Source organism: Canis lupus, chromosome 31 (assembly GCF_048164855.1).
Source record: "Canis lupus baileyi chromosome 31, mCanLup2.hap1, whole genome shotgun sequence".
Taxonomy (NCBI): Eukaryota; Metazoa; Chordata; class Mammalia; order Carnivora; family Canidae; genus Canis; species Canis lupus.
In genome coordinates, this window is record NC_132868.1 from 35,781,692 (window position 1) to 35,800,594 (window position 18,903).

The window sequence follows — 18,903 nt, forward strand, 5'->3', positions numbered from 1 at the left end:
CAAGCATAAAATGTCATTATTTGCTAAAAGTTCTAGAATTCTCTCAATCTTCATTTTGGTTCTCCTGTTCTCCTTCTTCCATTTTGTTAAACAGGAACATGGATCACTATCTAAAGGGTTTGTATTGGGCAACTAGCCATTTCATAAAAATTTAAAATCGTAATTTTAAAAAATCAATAAAGAATGTGTAGAAAAGTGGAAGGAATATGTGGTTTTGTGGCTTAGATGTCCAGCAAGATCAGCTTCAAATCTCAGCTCTAATACCTACCCAGGCTGTGTGACTCTGGCCCAGATATTTAATCTCTCTGAGCCTCGGTTTATAATATGTTCAACAGAGATAAAGCCCCCCCCCCTCTTTTCGGACTGTTGTACAAATAAAGCATACACACAGGGTCTGGCAATAGATGAAGTTCATAAATGGGAGGGATAATATTGATCATTGTTATTTATTTTTGATTGAGAATCACAGGGACCATGGGGTTAAGTGTAAAGGTGGGTGGGATTGGAAGGATGAGACAGGGTATCAGAGATCACTGACAAGAAAGATTGGTTAAGGTCTAGGCTGGTTGATTCCAGAGTCCTTGGATCAGAGGGTCAAAAACAGAAGTACTACTTCTTTGTTCATACGTTTATTTTGCCTACCCCCCTAATATTTTTTTGAGACTCTGAACTTTGCGATCTTCAAGCTCAGTGTATGTGTCTTGATTATTTTTGTATGCCTACCCCTTAGGAAGTACTTTGTGAATGCCCACTGTGATCTGAACATGATAGTCTCTTGTCCTAGAGGAAGGGATGCCTCTACTTCCTGGTGTCCAGTCCCAAGAATAAGAAAACCAAAGCCCATAAGCATATAATTTTTCATTGGAAGAGAGACTGGTAAGACCTCGTGTGATTAGGTTGGTCTCTCAAAATATTCTCACCCATCTCCAGCTCTCCTAGTGTCTCCAGATGTATGGAGATTAATGCTCTGAGATGTATGGTTCAGACCAGTGTAGTACTGGTACACATAGGAGCTCATTAGCAATGCAAATTCTCAGGCCCCTCCAGACCTACTGAATCAGAAACTCTTTGGGTGAGACCCAGGAATCTGGGTTTTAGCAGAAGCTCGAGAGATCTGGATACACGCTAAAGTTAGAAAACTGTTCCACATAGGACCTTAATATCTTTGCTTTAAAAAAAGCATATGAGTAAAAGTTTCAGCATTTCCATGTTGAAGGACAAGTGGAAATTCGTTGAAGGGTAAGCGGCAACCTAACTCAATGATGAACCTCCATCTTCATTCTTCTTGTGGCAAACTTACTCAAAAATATTTGCTAAATATGTACAATGCAAAAATGAGTCAGATCACAGTCTGTGACCTTACTAAGCCTTAGTTTCTTTTCTTAAGGGACCAAAGGGTCAGCTGTAGGTGGGGCCATCACATTCCACATGTCAGTCAGAACTTCAGATTGCTTTCTGGAGGGTACGTGAAGTTCATAAGAATGCTGCATCTTGGGATCCCTGGGTGGCGCAGCGGTTTGGCGCCTGCCTTTGGCCCAGGGCGCGATCCTGGAGACCCGGGATCGAATCCCACGTCGGGCTCCCGGTGCATGGAGCCTGTTTCTCCCTCTGCCTGTGTCTCTGCCTCTCTCTCTCTCTCTCTCTGTGACTATCATGAATAAATAAATAAAATCTTTAAAAAAAAAAAAAAGAATGCTGCATCTTTACTTGGCTCATTATTGATATTATGATAGGCTGATACCATCTGCTGTGGTTTACAGGGGCCAAACCTACCACTCCAATGTACAGTAGCCAATGTGTGCTAGGTGACCCCAGAAAAGTAAATTAGGTCCTTCTAGAATGTCCAGGCATCTTAGTCATGAACATTCAGAGATCACATGTGATCATGTTGTTGTGAATGCAAGAAGAAAAAGGTATGGTAAGAGTACAAAGTACAGATGTGGTTCTTATAAACCACTGTGGCAGAAGAAATTTAAAAAGAAAGCTTATGCAATCAAACTTTTGAGACGTGTGACAACTACCAAGACTTGGCCAGATTTTATTAGTGCTCTGAAATAGTGAGTATTTTTAGTAATTGAAGTACACAAATTACCCTACTCTTTTATGTACTTGTAAAGATTCAGTATTTCGTGCCAGATCCAGCATTTGAAGATTTAAATGTAGAGAACCCTGATTAGCTGCAAGACTTTACCAGCACAGCAGACATCAGGAGACAAGTATGCCATCATATCACAGATGATTTTTTAAGTGGCCATCATTTAAAAAAAATTAAAATTAGAATCAGCCCAGCTGAGCCCTTTTATCTTTTTTTAACAGATAATTAAAAACAAAATTTCATGGTAAACGTACTAAGTAGAAAGGCATTCGAAAGTAATCTGCCCTTCCAGACAGGCCCAGACAAAACCCCAGCAGAGACCATACAAACACCTGGGTGCTGGGTGCTGGGAAGTGCCTCTGTCCTCTACAGAGAGGTCTTGTTCTTTCTCTAGCTTTCACAACCTGGTTCTGAGGGATAGGAGGAAAGATGATCCTCAGGAAGGATCAGTGTGTAGCAATGGCATGCCAGTGGAAATTCACCAACACTCACCACTACAAGTAATCACCCTCACCCCCCAAGGGAGACTGCCTCGCTCTGGAGTCAGAAGGAGAGAACCGGACTAAAGTTGTCCTTTTGCAGACCAGATACTGAGTTCTGTTCTACAAATCTGCTTAATGGACAACCAAATACTTGCAGCTACCACACTGGGCGAAGTACTTAGCCATTAATCTGGAAGCACGAAGCTCCCCCCCATGCGCACTCCCAAGTTTCATCAGTCTGTTCTCTACACAATATAAGAGATATTCCAGCCAGGACCCTTAAGGAAGGTTGGCAGATTAGCAAATAAAAATTCAGGGCCCCCCCCCCCGACCCCGGTCAAATTTGAATCTGAGATAAGCAACAAATATTATATGAATTTTACAAATATATATAGACATTGTCTGAAATTCAAATTTGACCAGGCCTTCTGCATCTTATCTAACAATCCTATCTCTAAAGCTATCAATGAGGAATTTGCATCTGGGAGCTAAATGTTAGCTCAGGTGGAAAAGGCTATGGGAAGGTGGAACTTGAACTTTTTCACGGGCACAAAGTTCTGCAGATTGTCCTGTGCTTACTTGACAACTTCTCGGTGGGGTAGGACCAAAGTCCTTAATCCCCACTTTATGAGTGTAGACTCTAAGTGAAAGCATTGCACAGGGTTACAAAGCAAAGGAGGAGAGCTGGGATTCAAATTAAGATCATTTGGCCTTTTTTTTTTTTTTTTTTTTTTGGTAGGGCGCTCTGTCAATCACTACACTAAACAAACATAAAAGAAGGAAGAATTTAAGAGATTGGCTAGAAAGCACTACTTTAGCAAGCAAAAATACCTGGCACAAGCATGGACACTCTTTTCTGTTTTTGTGCCTAAGTAAGCAATCATCTGTCTGTGTTCTTTACAGGCTGAGAGTGGCCATTAAGAAATGAAAGCGAGTTTAGATTTCACAGGCATGTTTGGATTTGACGACATTTTGCATTTCCAGAAACCAAGGTCAGCTCAACCCTTTTTGCACTGGGACCGAGATACCACCATGATTTAAGCGAAGAACTACACTGGTGAATTCAAGGGTAAGTGGTGGAATAATTGTTCCCTGCCTCACATGCTTCCATTTGCCGAGGACGATATTTCTAAATCGAGTAAGGAGAGCTGTGCTTCACTCTGAAAAAAAAAAAAAAAATAATAATAATAATACTAGCAAGTTCTAAAATGAGGTCGAATTTGTCCTTGTGAATACACTTAGAGATAAAAAATTAAGTATCATCAGGACAAGGTAACCTCTACCACATTAGCTCCCCCTTGGTTGTGCCTTATTTTCCAACTCCAAGTAAAGCAAGAGTCAGGAGAACTCTTGTTAGAAAATTACAGAAAACTGAACCTCATATACCTCTTGTTAAAAAGAGAAAAAAAGAAAAGAAAGAAAAGACATCTTATGGGATTAATCTACCACTGCTAAGACATTCCCAATTCAAATCTTTCTCTATTCTCCCACAAAATCAAATACTCAGCTATATTTACTATGTCAAAAGAAATTAGTTGTGTTTCTAATATCACAGAACTGAACTAATATTTCTCATGTGTTTATTCATTTTTAGAAGCTGTGCGAGGGGTAACAATTGCCTGTGACAACTGTCTGCGGAGGATATTGTCGTCAGAAATTCCAAACTGCCCCAGAGCTGTGGCAGGAAAGTCCAGAGATTATTATTGGGTAATGACATTGGAAATAAAAAAGTATATAGTATTACAGTATTGAGCTATTAGAGTAGGGAATCAATTCAAGGAGACAAGCAAAATTTATATACTTTATTGATTTTAAATTTTACATGCTCTGCTATATGAGTAAATCTTTTGTAGTAATTCTAAAGCTTTGAAACATTGTAAATAACACGGGCTGTGGGGAGTTCACAACAGTCATTTTTTCATAAGGAAAGTATATAGCCTTTAATGCATATTAGAAGAAATTGGGATAATGAACTACCTTAAGGCTAACTTAAGTCAGGGCTAGCGTGGGTCTTTTTTTTTTTTTTTTTTTTTTTTTTTCGGTCTCCAAAGAGTGAGCCTGTATCAGGTAGTGAAGTAATTCCAGGTAGCATTGTACTTAAGGAAAAGCGTAATTAAATTGATCCTATTGTATTACATAAATCCAACATATCCTGTGTAAATTCAGAAACAGGTGGCTCTTTGTAAAAAAGTAGCTGGCTGTTCACCAACAGAAGTAAAATTTTCTCACACAAAAACAAATACACGGGAGGAAAACCTTGAAACAATGGTTGACTCAGGATTCTAGAATCCCAAAGCCCATCGAAGATGATAAAATCTCCCCTGCAAGGTTCGGTGTACCTGAATCCAGAGCCTCAACACGGGGCAGTGGGTGAGCCTGTTTCCAGACAGGCATTTGAGTAAGCCAGTCAGGTTCCTAGGGCCTGCCACCTTTATTAAAAATAATTGCAGGCTGGGCGATTTGTAATTTTCAATCATATGTGTAATATAGAGAATGACAGACATGGGGTGGGGGGAGTTTTATATTTTTATTGCAGCGAGCCTGACTGACACTTCAGAAAACGTTTTGACACGTTCAAGTGTGAGCAACAAATCTGTCCACTAATTCATAAGCCACATGTTTACTTAAAGAAGCCTACCCCAATAAATGGGGATCAAAATCCCAAGTGCTTAAGTCCATAAAATTCCCTACGGTGAACTAGCACCAAAGGAACACATTCTGACCTTCTTCAGACGAGTGAGGATTTTCAAATAAATATATCCTGCTTATATCATTGTTTAAATCCACATGCTATTTTTTTTTAATTTTGAGAAGCCACACGTGTACCTTTCCTGTATTTAAACTTGTGTGAATATAAAAGGGCATGCAGGAATCAGGTCACTAAAATCAAACGACTTGGTGCAATTTTTGCCTTCTGTTAACTCAGAGCACATCCAGTATGCTCATCTGGATGTCTAACAGCTACCAAGTTTGATTTTTTTCTCATGGTGGCACTCCTCACGCACATACAGAGCCATAGACGATCGTGATGGTTCACATTAACAAGGACCTAAAGGAAGTGATGGTGATCCTAAAACACATCAGATTCAGATGAAAGAAAACGAGTCTCCACATTTATCCCAAAGGGACAAGAGTTCTGAATTTCTTGGGGCTTCTAAAGGGAGCTACTGAGAATGGAAATCAAAATCCTCGTAATTATTAACACTTCGAAGTTGGGCGATGAGTCATTACAGTGTCTTAAAATGGGGACCCGGCTCAAAATTGGGCATTTCTACACCAACCCGCCAGCGTAGGCAAACCTCTGTGTGCTGGTGAGGGGTAGGGGAACTCCTGCGGGGGCGAGAAATGAGTGGGAATTGTAGGGGGAGAAAAGGAAAGGAAAGAAATCTAACTCAAGGACCTTGACAAGTTAATTTGGAAACTTTTGTTAGTGACTTTGGACTTCATTAAACTCCATGCATCACTATAGCAGCATGATCTCAACAGTTTGAGAGGTATTTGTCATCAGCGAAAGAAAAACATTATTTTTAAAGGAGTAAAAAGATTGATGCATCACTGCGGACCACTTAAGCCCCACGCAGTTTCAGTCTTTAGTATTAATCTAAATGTGATGGCTTTTGCATACGGCGCATAATTAAACATTTTCTTTTCAGAGCTTTATAGAATCCCCATATGTTTTTAATGGCATCATCTGAATGTTTTTCTTAATAATTCTGGCAGCCTGCTCCTGAATCTTCGAGTTTGTTTTTTGTTCCTAATATCTTTTCTACAGAGGCCGCATTGTGCCAGAGACTGAATAAAGCTCTGAGAGCCTCATCGTCAAGGAAGACACACACACACACACACACACACACACACACACACACACAGAGGCTCCCAGGCTCCCACTCTGCTCTCTCCTCTCCCCTCACTTGCAGGAGGCATTGCTGCGAGCACAGGGTAAAGATGCTGCGAGAGGGCGAGGAAAGAACACAGGGCCCTGTGCCACAGCCTCACTCTACCTTGCAGCCTGGTCCCCTTGTCTTGTCTAGTAGGACTTGGCTAGCTCGTCTTATGTGTCTGTCTGTCCTTCTGCTTGTCTCTGTCCGGGGAGCAAATTCAGGCGCATTTGTCCGCATAGGGCAGCTGCATACACGGTCCACCTGACACCAGGCTGGACGTACCCTAACTTGCTGACTCAGATACCTACTGCCTCATGCGAACAGACTTTCTCCTTTGGAGCAGTGGTCCATTTCCTTGAACCAAACCCCTTCAGACACCACCCATAAAACGGAAATAATGAAATGTTCACCATTTGGCTTAGTCAGCCACATTTTGAGCTGTAAATCAGAATTACTTCCATTTCAGGTGGTATAAAGGCAACCCAGTGATCAAGCACACATCTAGGAGGAGACATCGGGGCTACATGATAATCTGTGGTTATAATATCCATGTCTACCAGGGACTAGTGCCCCCCGGCTTCAAACATAGAACCTAAGAACCTCTACTTGAAGAATAAGTAATTCAAAAAGCAGCACGTACTCCATTGTTGTTCAAACATAGCCTTGAATTTGCTTTATCCCAACATACGTTTAATTTCTGGAAATTGACAAAGACAATAAATAACTCACATTCGAATCACAAGTCTCCTTTAGGTTGAGTGTTTGAACTCAGATCCAAGTTTCAAAATGTAATATTTTTTTTTAAAGTGTTCTCACACTCTTTCCGTATTTGTCATCTTGAAATCTGATGACGTGGTGAACAAAATGGAAATGGTAACCAAAACGGCTTCCTTATGTGATTTTCCTCATTGAACTTCATTTATTTACAGATGGCCAAGTGGCTAGGAGGGCATTTGAAGCCGTCCTATTATTAAGAACTGAGCTTTATCAAAAATTTCAAAGACCTGGTTTGCATTTCAGAATTCCGCAGATGATGTGCCTTAAACAGAAACAACCACCCTGGAAAGCCTTGGAACATATGCAGGCCAACAGGGGCAGAAACAAATTACCCAGGAATGGGAATGCTCTGGTTCCCACTGGTACTTTCTAACAGTTGCTGTTGAAACTTGACTGACCCAAGATAGCCTTTTTTATAGCCTCTCTTTTTGATGATTCCTGGTAAACAAAAATAGTTTGTTTTTTTTTTTTAAAGAAAAGCCCAAACCTTAATTTTTCTTCCATCTGAATTGCTGTAGGTGAATTTGTAACATGGTAAATACAGTAAAAAAGAAGATTCTGGAAACAAAGTGACTGAACAAAAATTAAAAGTTTAAAAAGAAAACGAGTGGACTTTCCTCATTTGGATACCATTTCAGAGGCCCATCTCCTAATCCTGGTCAAAAGAAGTTGCTGCCAGAGAACCAAAGCCACAGAGTCTAGCAAGCTCATGGTCCAATAGAAGCGATCACCTCAAGTCTGCTTTGGGGTATCCACACAACTGTGCAACCTTGGTTAAAAATCACGGAGATATTTCTTAAAAGTCCGTGAGCCACGAACACCAGCAGGACAATGATACATCCATCTAAAATTTGATTAAGGGACCTTCCCTACCCTTCCAGAGCAAAACAGTTTGGTGGTATCTCCACGTCTGAAACAACCTTTTCCCCAGCTTAATGACAATTGCCAAATCTTCCCACATCCAGATCTCACAGCATTATCATCCCAAACTTAATCCATAGAAGCTGAAGTGATGGTCTGCATGATTCTCTACTCTTCCCCAGCATTTGAAAACCAGTTGGTGCAGATGACCTCCGCTTGCAGGTCTGAGGACACTCTTGATCCAATCAATGAGGAACTTTAAGAATCCTAAGCTAGTAGCTAACAGAAACTGATTTTCAGTGAGTTTTCCTTGGGTTTTAGAAGCAGAATGCTAGCTTTCCCCATTAGAACGGGGCAAGTCCCCAGCCTTGTGCCCTAGTTTGGATAACTAGATCCCAGGTTTTATACTTGTCCACTACCCAAGTTTCTCAGGGGCCAAGGCCAGCGGTCTCCTGTCTTCCTGCATGCAAACATTGGGTGGGTACCACTTGATGTCAGGAACTGTGCCAAGCACTAGAGAGAAGAATGAAAATAAATAGGGCTCAGTCCCTGCTCTGAAAAAAAGCTCACAGTAGAGAGGAGAACAGAGATATATTTTAAGTACTCTACAAGATGTTCTAATAGAAGCAGTGGTAAGGAGAACAAAAGTGCAGACTGGTGACCACGCTGGGGTAGAACCAAGAATATTTCACACAAGAGGTAACATCGAGATGGCACTTAAAAGTATTCATGTGGCAGAAAAGGCAGAGGGACAGAAAGAAATGCAAGAGAGACATTCTAAGGAGGCAGCACCGCACTTCTGAAGTCAGACCAGCGGTTCTCAAACTTTCATGTTCAAAGTCCTCACTCCAGGAGTGTTTCTTAAGATGCACACAGTAGTCCTCACTCTCAGATTCTGGTTCTGTTGGTCTAACACGGGGTTCAGAAGTTTGGATCTTTCATAAACAGGTAGATCTCAGGCCACACACATTGAAAAACAGCTGACCGGGGTCACACAGGTGCGTGGTGTTTGAGGGGTGAAGAAGAAATTGAGGACGCACGGAGCATGGATTGTGGGGTGGCAGGTGGGCTGTTACATAAAGCTAGTCAGCCAGCTCAGAGAGAGATTGTCAAGAGTTCTAGGCACCTGTGAAGTCCGAAAAATGAGATTCTGAGTTACCAAGAGCCACCATCAGAGGGGCCCAGGGCTGGATCCCATCCCTACAGGTGCGACCTCTTGGGTATCCATAGCTCAGCAGCAGGGATGCGGGGATGAAGACTGGCCTGAGCCCAGACAGCCCACACTCCCAGACCAACTCTGCCACTTGCTATGTCCTCTTGGCAACTTATGTAATCATCTTGGGTCTCAGTTTTCCTCTGCAAAATGGGAATAATAGCACCAAAATGTCAAGGTTGTTCTAAAGATTAAATGGTATAGGACATATGTAATGTCTATCTCAGGACCTTCCACGAAGTATCTGTCATAATAAAAATTCAATTACAGTATCCAACATTTATTGGAAAAGTCAGGCAAATAGGGCTCCTGGGTGGCTCAGTGGTTGGGCATCTGCCTTTGGCAAGGGTGTAATCCTGGGGTCCTGAGATCAAGTCCCACATCGGGGTCCCCGCAGGGAGCCTGCTTCTCCTTCTGCCTATGTCTCTCCTTCTCTCTCCATGTCTCTCATGAAAAAATAAATAAAATATTTTTTTTTAAAGTCAGGCAAATATAAGACAGAGAGAGGAGTTCAGATTTAGAAAGTCATGGTTTGCCTGCCTGAAGAAGATGTGGAATTTCCCATGACTGCGTCTCCCCTGCAGGTTATCAGGCCACCCCTAAAAATCACCTGTGTCCACACTTCCGATCCCCCAGACTTGTTCTCCCATTTTCTGGGTCCCACCTCAGATCTCTAGCCGCTTTTTCAAATCGGATGTTCCCTGGCCTGACACAGTTTACTCGCCACTGTCACCACCAGCAAACCTGACCATTTTTCACGGGCTCTATCACTCCTGATCACACATAATCCCAAACCTCTCCCAGTGCCGCAGTCATTATTTATGAGGACTGGCACTGTGCCTGAGGACAATTAATTTATCTGCCAAAGCTACACTTAACCGTCTCATGAGGTTCCTGATCTCTACCGCAGGAACAATCCAAAGGAGGATACTGGATGATACTGGATGCAGGATAACTTTATCTTAAACCCTTGTCTCCTCATTATAGCAACAAGTTTGATTCTAAATTTCAAGGACACTGTGACCTTCCAAGACATTTTCTTTGACCTTGGGTCACTTGACCCTCTCCATAACCTCGGAGAGGGACAAGACTTTCCTCCCATTTTACAGATGGGAAAATATTGAGCTTCAGAGAAACTAGGTGACTTCATCACGTGGCCACTGAACTACACTTGAACCCAGGCCTCCTGACTCCTGTTACATGTGTTCTCCATTATTCTACACCCATCGCCTCTCATTCTCTGCTCATGTTGACCTTCATCCAGAGAGCTACTAAATGTCCATGGGTCCAATCCTTCCACGTAAAAGAGTACAAGTTTTAAATCACATGGAAATAAAGTCCATATAAGAGCTGTATTGGGGACACCTGGGTGGCTCAGCAGTTTAGCACCTGCCTTCAGCCCAGGGACTCCGGGATCGAGTCCCACATCGGGCTCCCTGCATGGAGCCTGCTTCTCCCTCTGCCTGTGTCTCTGCCTCTCTCTCTCAATCTCTCTCTCTCTCTCTCTCTCTCTGTGTGTGTGTGTGTGTCTCACAAATAAATAAATAAAATCTTTTAAAAAAACAATTTAACTCTTAAAAAAAAAAGAGCTGAATTGATCTACTTAAGAAGAGGTCATTCTAAAGACATGGAAAAAATAATTGGGTTCCTTTCTATACCAATTGGGAGTGGATACGGAGCCACAGCTCATCATCATGGAAGAGGAGAAAGAACAAGTTTTGGATCAGAAGGACCTCAGCTCACAATCTTAACTCTTGCCTCTCAGCTAGTCACCTGATCTTGAGAACATTCGTGAACTTCTGAGTCTGACTGTTTTCATCCTTAAAATGGGAAGGATCATCTCTAAACTCAAGCATGACTGTGCGACAACAAATACCGCAAGCCTAGCTCAGTAGGCACATAGACGCCCTCAGCAACTCTTGGCACCCTTCCCCGGGACTGATGTTATAAACTTTAATGTGTATGAGAGCTTGTTAAAACCCATTTAGCTTGCTGAGTTACTCCATCCTCCACATTTCTGATTCAGCAGGTCTGGGGTGAAACCCGAGAATCTGCATTCCTAGCAAGTCCCCCCCACCCCAAGCAAGACTAATGTAGCTGATGCTTTTGGGTCCAGGGACCACAACGTGAGAACCACTGCCCTCAGGCCAAACAGGGGTCACGTGGACATAGAGCTAGAAGTCGGTGGATAAAAATCTATACCCTAGAATGGCCATGCCAAGCTACTAGGTGTTGATCAACTCCCAAGCAAAGCCAGCTAGGAAAACAGATGGCCAAAGACAGCCATAATCCTGACCCCTTCGTAGACTCAGTGCCATGGACTTACTAGGCTCAGATGGCTCTGAGCTAAGTAAACACTCTGTCTAAAACTCCTGGTGATTATTGTGTTTTCACTTAAAACCTTCAGGAATTCCTACACACAGATCTCCCATCTCCCCTTCTAGAAACGTTACTGACTCATAAACAGTCCCTGAAAGTCCCTGAGAGCAACCAGGCAGTGCTTTTGAGATCCAGTACCACAGTCCAATTGAGGGTACTCAACCAAACACCCAGGCACCCTCAATGTGCTTTCTGCATCTCTGGCACCTCCGTCACTCCACTACCCACCCTCCCACACACACACACCACCACCACCACCACCCCCGCCCACATAGCACACACACCTGAAAATTTGCAGAACCTGAGGGCCAATCAGGAGTGCAATTAGGACAACCATTTAAGAAATGCACCAACCATAGCTCATTTTTACACATGAACCTTTTTCTTAAAGGGAGTGTTGCTTCTTGAGAGGAATGAAACAACAAAACCCCAGAAAATACATTAACCCTATTTTATGAAGGTGGTAGAGACAGTATATTCTCTTTTGTTTCCAGATATGAAGAATACATAAAAATGTGATGAACAGTCACTGGCATATATATCGTTCTGTTCTTGCAAAGAAATTTGTAATATATCTCTACTCTGCTGCAGCCGGATGCCACTGAGTCATCAGTCCCACTGTATTATCCTGCATTCGGCTCGGCTGGAATATTAAGCAGCCACCAGATTCCAAACTTTGCATTTCCTCACATTTGGCTCTTCCCCGATCACGCTTTGTTTCTCTGTGATTATATATATATATATATATATCAGACCCAGGAACCAACTTTCTTTGTTTTATCAAGACCTGGTGTGTCGTGATTCTGATTTATCATTTTTACAACAGTCTCTTCCCTGCGGGCTCCAGGTCGTGATGGTGGCATTGCTGCGATTTATGGTGGGGATTGTTGACGGAAAATGTATGCTCTTTTTTGATTTTGCTTCTTCCCAACACCTGGTTCTTATTTGCTCAACTCTAGCTTCTGCCATTTTAAGCATTATTTACCATTTGATGAAACGCATTGGTTTATTTGTTGGGGATGCACAAGGTGGAGGATGGATTTTTATGGGTGGCTATGCTTTTTCCTCTTATCCACCCAACATGATTTTTTGGTTACATTTTCTTAGGTTGTGAGGAACCTGGAGTTCCTATTCATTTCTCATTTGTGTCTCCTTACCTGCCGCCGCATATTAGTTCTCTCAGGAAGAAAAAGAAAAGGCAGGCTGGTTAGCTTCTTCGAATTCTCTGTGGCTCACACTGTAGGTGGCCACCTCCCTTTCCAACCTGGATCCATTATTTATGACTTAGTGAAGGCTCCTCTCTCTCTCTGAGTCCCAGAGCAAGGCTAATTTTTCTTTAGCATCTAAGAACACTTCAAAATAACTTGGCAAAAGGTAGAGCATTTGAAACCTGTTAGGAATCCATTTGCCAATATTGAAGATAACTTTAAAAGGCGGAAATAAACAGAGATGCTCACACCTGAAAAAGGTTTGATTTGCAGGCCGATACTTAGGTCTTCTCTCTCCAAAGCAAATCTGAAGCAAACAAATCGAGACTATTTTCTCCACCAGAAACCAAAAACACCCGGAGTGGTTTCTACTTTTTTTTCCCTTCTCCCTAAGGTACCCACCAGGGTGCTAGGCACCGTGAATGCCTTGTCAATAGTGATTTCTACTGCCAAGTTTAACCAGGGTTTCTTCTTTTAATCTAAATACTTTTCCAAGAGGTCAGGTAGTTTGGGGGTTCATTTAAATGGGACTAATACATAATGCCCCCTCCACCCACTCTTCCACTTATTCCTGAAAACAGAAGTCAGCTTCTCAGATTGTAATTTTTAATTTATTTTTTGAGATTTTTATTTATTTATGAGAGACATAGAGAGAGAGAGAGAGAGGCAGAGACACAGGCAGAGAGAGAGGCAGGCTCCATACAGGCAGCCTGATGTGGGACTCGATCCTGGAACTCCAGGATCACACCCTGGGCCAAAGGCAGGCACTTAACCGCTGAGCCACCCAGGCGTCCCCATAATTTTTAATTTACAAAGCTGTGAACTAAGTCAATCAGACATGTTGTGGTGGAGACAGTTATAACAAATCCCCCCATTAGGTACCCCAACATACCAGTTTTCCCAGGACAGTTCTTGTTTAACCTGTTTATCTCAGTGTTATTATTAATAGTGGCATCCTTTCACTCACTAAAGTATCCTATTTTAGATGCAAATTATATAATCTATCCCATGTCCATCCCCCCTTTCCGTGGTTTAGTAACAAAACCCCTGCTGAGTTTTATTTGACAAGATACTGGGCTGCCCAGCTCAAAAGTGCACTCCTCAGTTTTCCCTGCAGCCTGGGGTGGCCAATTATGTGCATAACAAACAAGCACATAGTGCTTATTATTTGCCAGACACTGCTCTGGGTACTCTACAAATTAACAAACTTAATCCTCATCATATGAGCTAAGTTCAATCTCATCATCTCTATTTTACAGAGAGGTTAAATAACTTGACCAAGTGGCAGAGTGAGGACATGAACCCCAATAATCTGATTCCAGAGTCTGTGCTCCTGACCTGCTACCTCCAAGTGTGACCGAGAGCTGGCCAACGGGATGCGGGAAGGAGTGACATGGGCAACTTCTCCATCTCACCCCAAAAAAGGAACCTCATTGTCCTCTACTCTTTCTGGACTCATTCCCCCAAGCAGGAACGAAACTTGGTGCTGATGAACATACAGATAGAGACAACACTCCCGGAGCTGCAGAAGCCACAAAATAAAGGGATCTAGATCCCAGGTCAGCCCCACAGAGCAGAGCACCCTTCCCACCCTCAACTGCCTGCTACCTCAGGACAGGATGGTACATATGAAGAAAACAGCCTATCTTACTGGAGCCACTACTGGCCTGAACCCTAATTAACATGTGTCTACATACCCACCTCACAAAGTCCCACTTTAGGCAGAAGTTCAGAAGGTATGTGGGAATCATCTCTTCCAGGAGCAAGATGAATCCTCTTGACCAGATTCGAGCATTTTCTCCAAATGCCCTCAAGTTTCCTACCTAGTCCATTGACTGCTCCCACACCATCATCAAGGAGGATTTTGCCCCAGTTCCGTATTTAATTCTTGGTACATAGAAACTTTCCTTGGGAAGCAGACATGAAAGAGATACTCAGCCTAGGTCCTTATTCTCAAGGTGCCATCATGGCCTCCTATAGACATGCGGGAGCAAAGACTTGAGGGCCTTCTATCCCTGCCTGAGACACACCCTCTACCCTGGCCTGTAGCATCGCTCTCCCCTTCCCTATTTTAATTCCCTCCCTAGCATTAACCACCACATAACATATGTTTATTCCTTTAGGTATGGCCCTTCCCATCTGAGTTATAATGTCACGGGGGGAAGGACTCTGCTTGCTTTGCTCATTGCTTTATGCCTGGCTCCTGGCGGAGCCTGCTATGCAACAGCTACTCAATAAAAATTGCTTGAAAAAGTGAATGGAGAAGGAACAACTTTGAATAGCTGTAGCTACGTGATCCTGGGCAAGTTACTTAACCTCTCTGGGTCCCATGATAATAGCATACAGTAGGGTTGTTACAAGAATTAAGAGATAATACATGTCAAATATGGAGACTACCAGTGCATGTGAAGGCCCAAATACAATGGTAGGAGTTGTAAGCAATATGGTGCTCATTATACGCAGGCCCTGTGCTATACTCTATTATTTCATTTAATAATAGCCCATGTCTTCAGAACTATCCACCTTCTGGTACCGCAACAAGAGTTCTGGTTCAGCCATTATGCAGCTCTTGCCTTGCTCTGGTTCTCTTTCTGGAATCTCCTAAGAAAAGCCAGACTGCAATTTCCTGAGTTATGACAAACCTCAACCCTCTCTAGTGAAATGCAGACTGGGAGCTGCTAGAACAGGTCTTGCCTTTGATAAGGAAAGACAAAATAGTACGTATTTTAGGATTAGTATCATGTCTGCTCTAAGAGTTATGGGTTTAGAGATATTGGTTTTCTTTGCTAAACATTTCTATTTTTTTTTCTTTTAGCATGCCTTTAAGATCATCCATGGCCTCTCATCCACTAATAACCTGAGAGGAGAGTCAACTTGCTCCTTCTTCTAGGGCTTTCCTTTGAACCTGTCACCTCCTCTCCCTGACAGAACCATCTGGAATGACTCCTGAAAAATACAAGCAGACTGAGGCTGAACCGTATCTTCTGGAACAAAGCCATGTCCAAAACCCAGCTAGGTAATGGGACCTCTTCCCCAAAAATGAGTTGAGCTAGAGTTTGGGGGTTAACAGAAGTGTTTTTATATACGTGTGTGTGTGTGTATTTTTTCCCATAAAGGTACCAGGACAAACTTTGAAGGGGAAAAATCTATACCCAGTTTTGTGATTTTGAGTTAGCTCCTTCCAACTGATCTTTCAGAGTTTTTGGTCTTGCCCATCCCCATGTTCCAGGCCCTCAGTTCTTTCCAACTTTCACATCAACCAAATTAGACACTCTCTCAAGGATGATGACTACTGGAGCAGACACAGTGCAAGCACTGCAAATTTGAGTGACCGCTATATGCAGGACCTGTATGCCTCCCATTTGTTACTTCTTAAAAAAAAAAAAAAAAAAAAAAAAAAAAGATTTTACTCATTTATTCATGAGAGACATAGAGAGAAAGGCAGAGACACAGGTAGAGGGAGAAGGAGGCTCCCTGTGGGGACCCTGGTAGGGGACTTGATCCCAGGACCCTGGGCCAAAGGCAGACACTCAACCACTGAGTCACCCCACAGGTGCCCCATGTTACTTCTTTTTTTTCTTTAAAGATTTATTTAATTTAAAGAGAGAGCAAGAGTGCACGCACATTAGGGCGCCTGCAGGGGAGGGGCCGAGGAGAAGGAGAAAGAATCTTAAGCAGACTGCCCTCTGAGCTCAGAGCCTGATGGGGGGACTGGATCTCAGGACCCTAAGATCACAACCTAAGTGGAAATGCTTAACCAACTGAGCCACCCAAGAGCCCCGGTTTGTTATTATTTTAAAATCTCACAATCCTAAGAGTAAACTATGACTATTGTTGTCATTGTCTCCATTTTATAGATGGGGAACCTGAGGCTCTGAGAAGTTGTTGCCAGCACCCAAGGCCCCAACTTTGAGAAGTAAAATGAGGATTCTAATCCAGATATTTATAGCTCCAGAGGCCATATCTGCTCCACTAGATCTTTCACCTTTTGGTGCCTTATAATTCCCTTGTGCAAGACAGTTCATGCAAATATTTCTGGAGACCCCAACACTAAGAGTGTAAAGCAATTGCCCACACTTCATCCTAACCAGGAGAATTATCTCCCCATATGCCACACTCCAGGACTTATCCAGCCAAGTGCCTGCAGTTATAATTTCATTCTGCAGCATGCTGGGGAGCCCTGCTTGTACCTCTAACTTGGGTATTAGCATTAGCAATGTTTAAATAGTGAGTGTCTCTTTGCATTTTATCATCTAGTGGATGGATATTTTAGAATGGGTCAAAACAAGCATCTTTGCCTCACAATGCCCCTCCCCAAATACATGTCCTCTGATTACACCCAGACCTGAACTGATAGGATCAGAGAGATGGGTACATGTAGCCTGAGTCGTAGTATGAGTCTTCTTAACAAGAATTCTTGCTAAGTAAGATTTCCCCTCCTAGAAGCCGTCGATATGCTATTATTAACAGGTGAAAGCTAGTCTATTCTGATCTGAACAATTTTGAGCCTCAATCTCCTTAACCTCGAGGTTAAGGCCTTAAATATAAAGGCCAAAACTGGGCAAAAACTGGGCATCTTAACTATGTTGCTATAGTACCTTCAGTGGCGCATAAAAAAAATAAAAGCCTACACAAGGAACTGCCAAAGTCGAATTCTATCACAAATGCCTTTTTTTTTTTTAACTTTAAAGACAAAATCAAAAATCAAACTTGAGAGCAAAGATGCCCTGGACGTGGCTGACAGGACTAATATTTGTAAGATTTAAAGACATGGATGTTACAGACCTATTTCCATCAGTTTTGTGGTTCTAGAACAGTTGGCTCAAACCTTGTACAAGTACAGCCTACCAGAGGTTCTTGACCCGGGCTGCACATTTGTATCCTCTCAGGAACTTTTTAAAAATAAAGAGCCCCATATCTAGAAATTCTGACATCATTGGTCTGAAGTGAGGTTTAGGCATCAGGACCAGTCTTGGAGCAAGCACCTCAGGTGATTCTATCGTGCAACCGGGGCCGGAAACACCATTCCAGATGGTTCCCCCACTGAGATTCAGGGACTCCTCTGTCTCTAACTCATAGTTGTAACTGCCTCCAGCTGAATAAAACTTCAGATGAATCACTTACTGCCAAATTTGTTTCTCGTTTATTCTAACTGCTATGTTCAATCGTTGCCTAATTATTCATGTAATCTCTTCTGATTTGGCTCCAAGGGTAATTTTTTTATGACAACTCGAAATCCTCTCAATACCCTGACACATTAGTTCATTGAATAATCCCTTAAAACATCACACCAGCCTTTTTTGTTCATAAATAGTAGGTTAGGAAGACAGAGGAATCCTTTGATGACTAAATTATGGCAAGTTACTATGAATTCTATACCTTCAATATGTAAAACAGGTTGTAATATTTGAGATCTTTGAAATTCTCTGAAAGCCTCTAGTAGAACACCATCAGAACTGGAATCATAGCTCTGCTGTCAACTGGCTGTGCAACCGTTAGCCTATTTTGGTCCCTCTCTGAACCTATGCTTCCTCAGCTAGAGAGCGATGGAAGAAATCGGAGTTGTTGAGTCTAGGATTCTCTCCCAATGCTGAAGGAGTTTTATGATATCAGACCGATGAGCAAGTAACTGCTGGTGGGTGCAGTGACGTTTATTAATTGGCAGTATTTCAAACTCAATTGCAGTTTCTCCTCACTACCCCACCAAAAAAGCGCAATCCAATTTTTGGCCGAAGCAAGAGAAGAACTGAAATGGAGCTTACATTTTATAACCAGGGAAGAGTAGCTATGGTTACTCCTTTGAAACAGACAAATATGTTCTATAAATGTCACCATGGAGAATACTCGAGTCTGGTAAATTAGACTTTTATTTCAGAATTTGTATCTTCACTGAAGGAAATACTTTAGAGACTCACCAAACCCCAGAAATGGAGGATACCCTAAAGAACCACTTCATTTATTCCTCTACAACCCTCTTCATTTATTCTATGTAATCCTCTCTGTGCAC

At 42.4% G+C, this 18,903-nt stretch overlaps 1 protein-coding gene and 1 long non-coding RNA gene across 10 annotated transcripts in view; one reads left to right on the forward strand and one right to left on the reverse strand.

Moving 5' to 3' along the window:
- MECOM (MDS1 and EVI1 complex locus) overlaps positions 1-18,903 on the reverse strand; it is a 552,947-nt gene that overhangs the window by 413,802 nt on the left and 120,242 nt on the right. The window lies entirely within an intron of this gene.
- Positions 61-17,986, forward strand: LOC140622275 (uncharacterized). Of its 2 annotated transcripts, XR_012022043.1 has the most exons (5): positions 61-117; positions 3,481-3,646; positions 4,172-4,284; positions 15,712-15,912; positions 16,754-17,986. It is a non-coding gene; the product is annotated as an uncharacterized lncRNA (long non-coding RNA). The 2 variants fall into 2 exon arrangements; XR_012022042.1 differs by lacking the exon at positions 16,754-17,986 and having other exon boundaries at positions 15,712-16,207.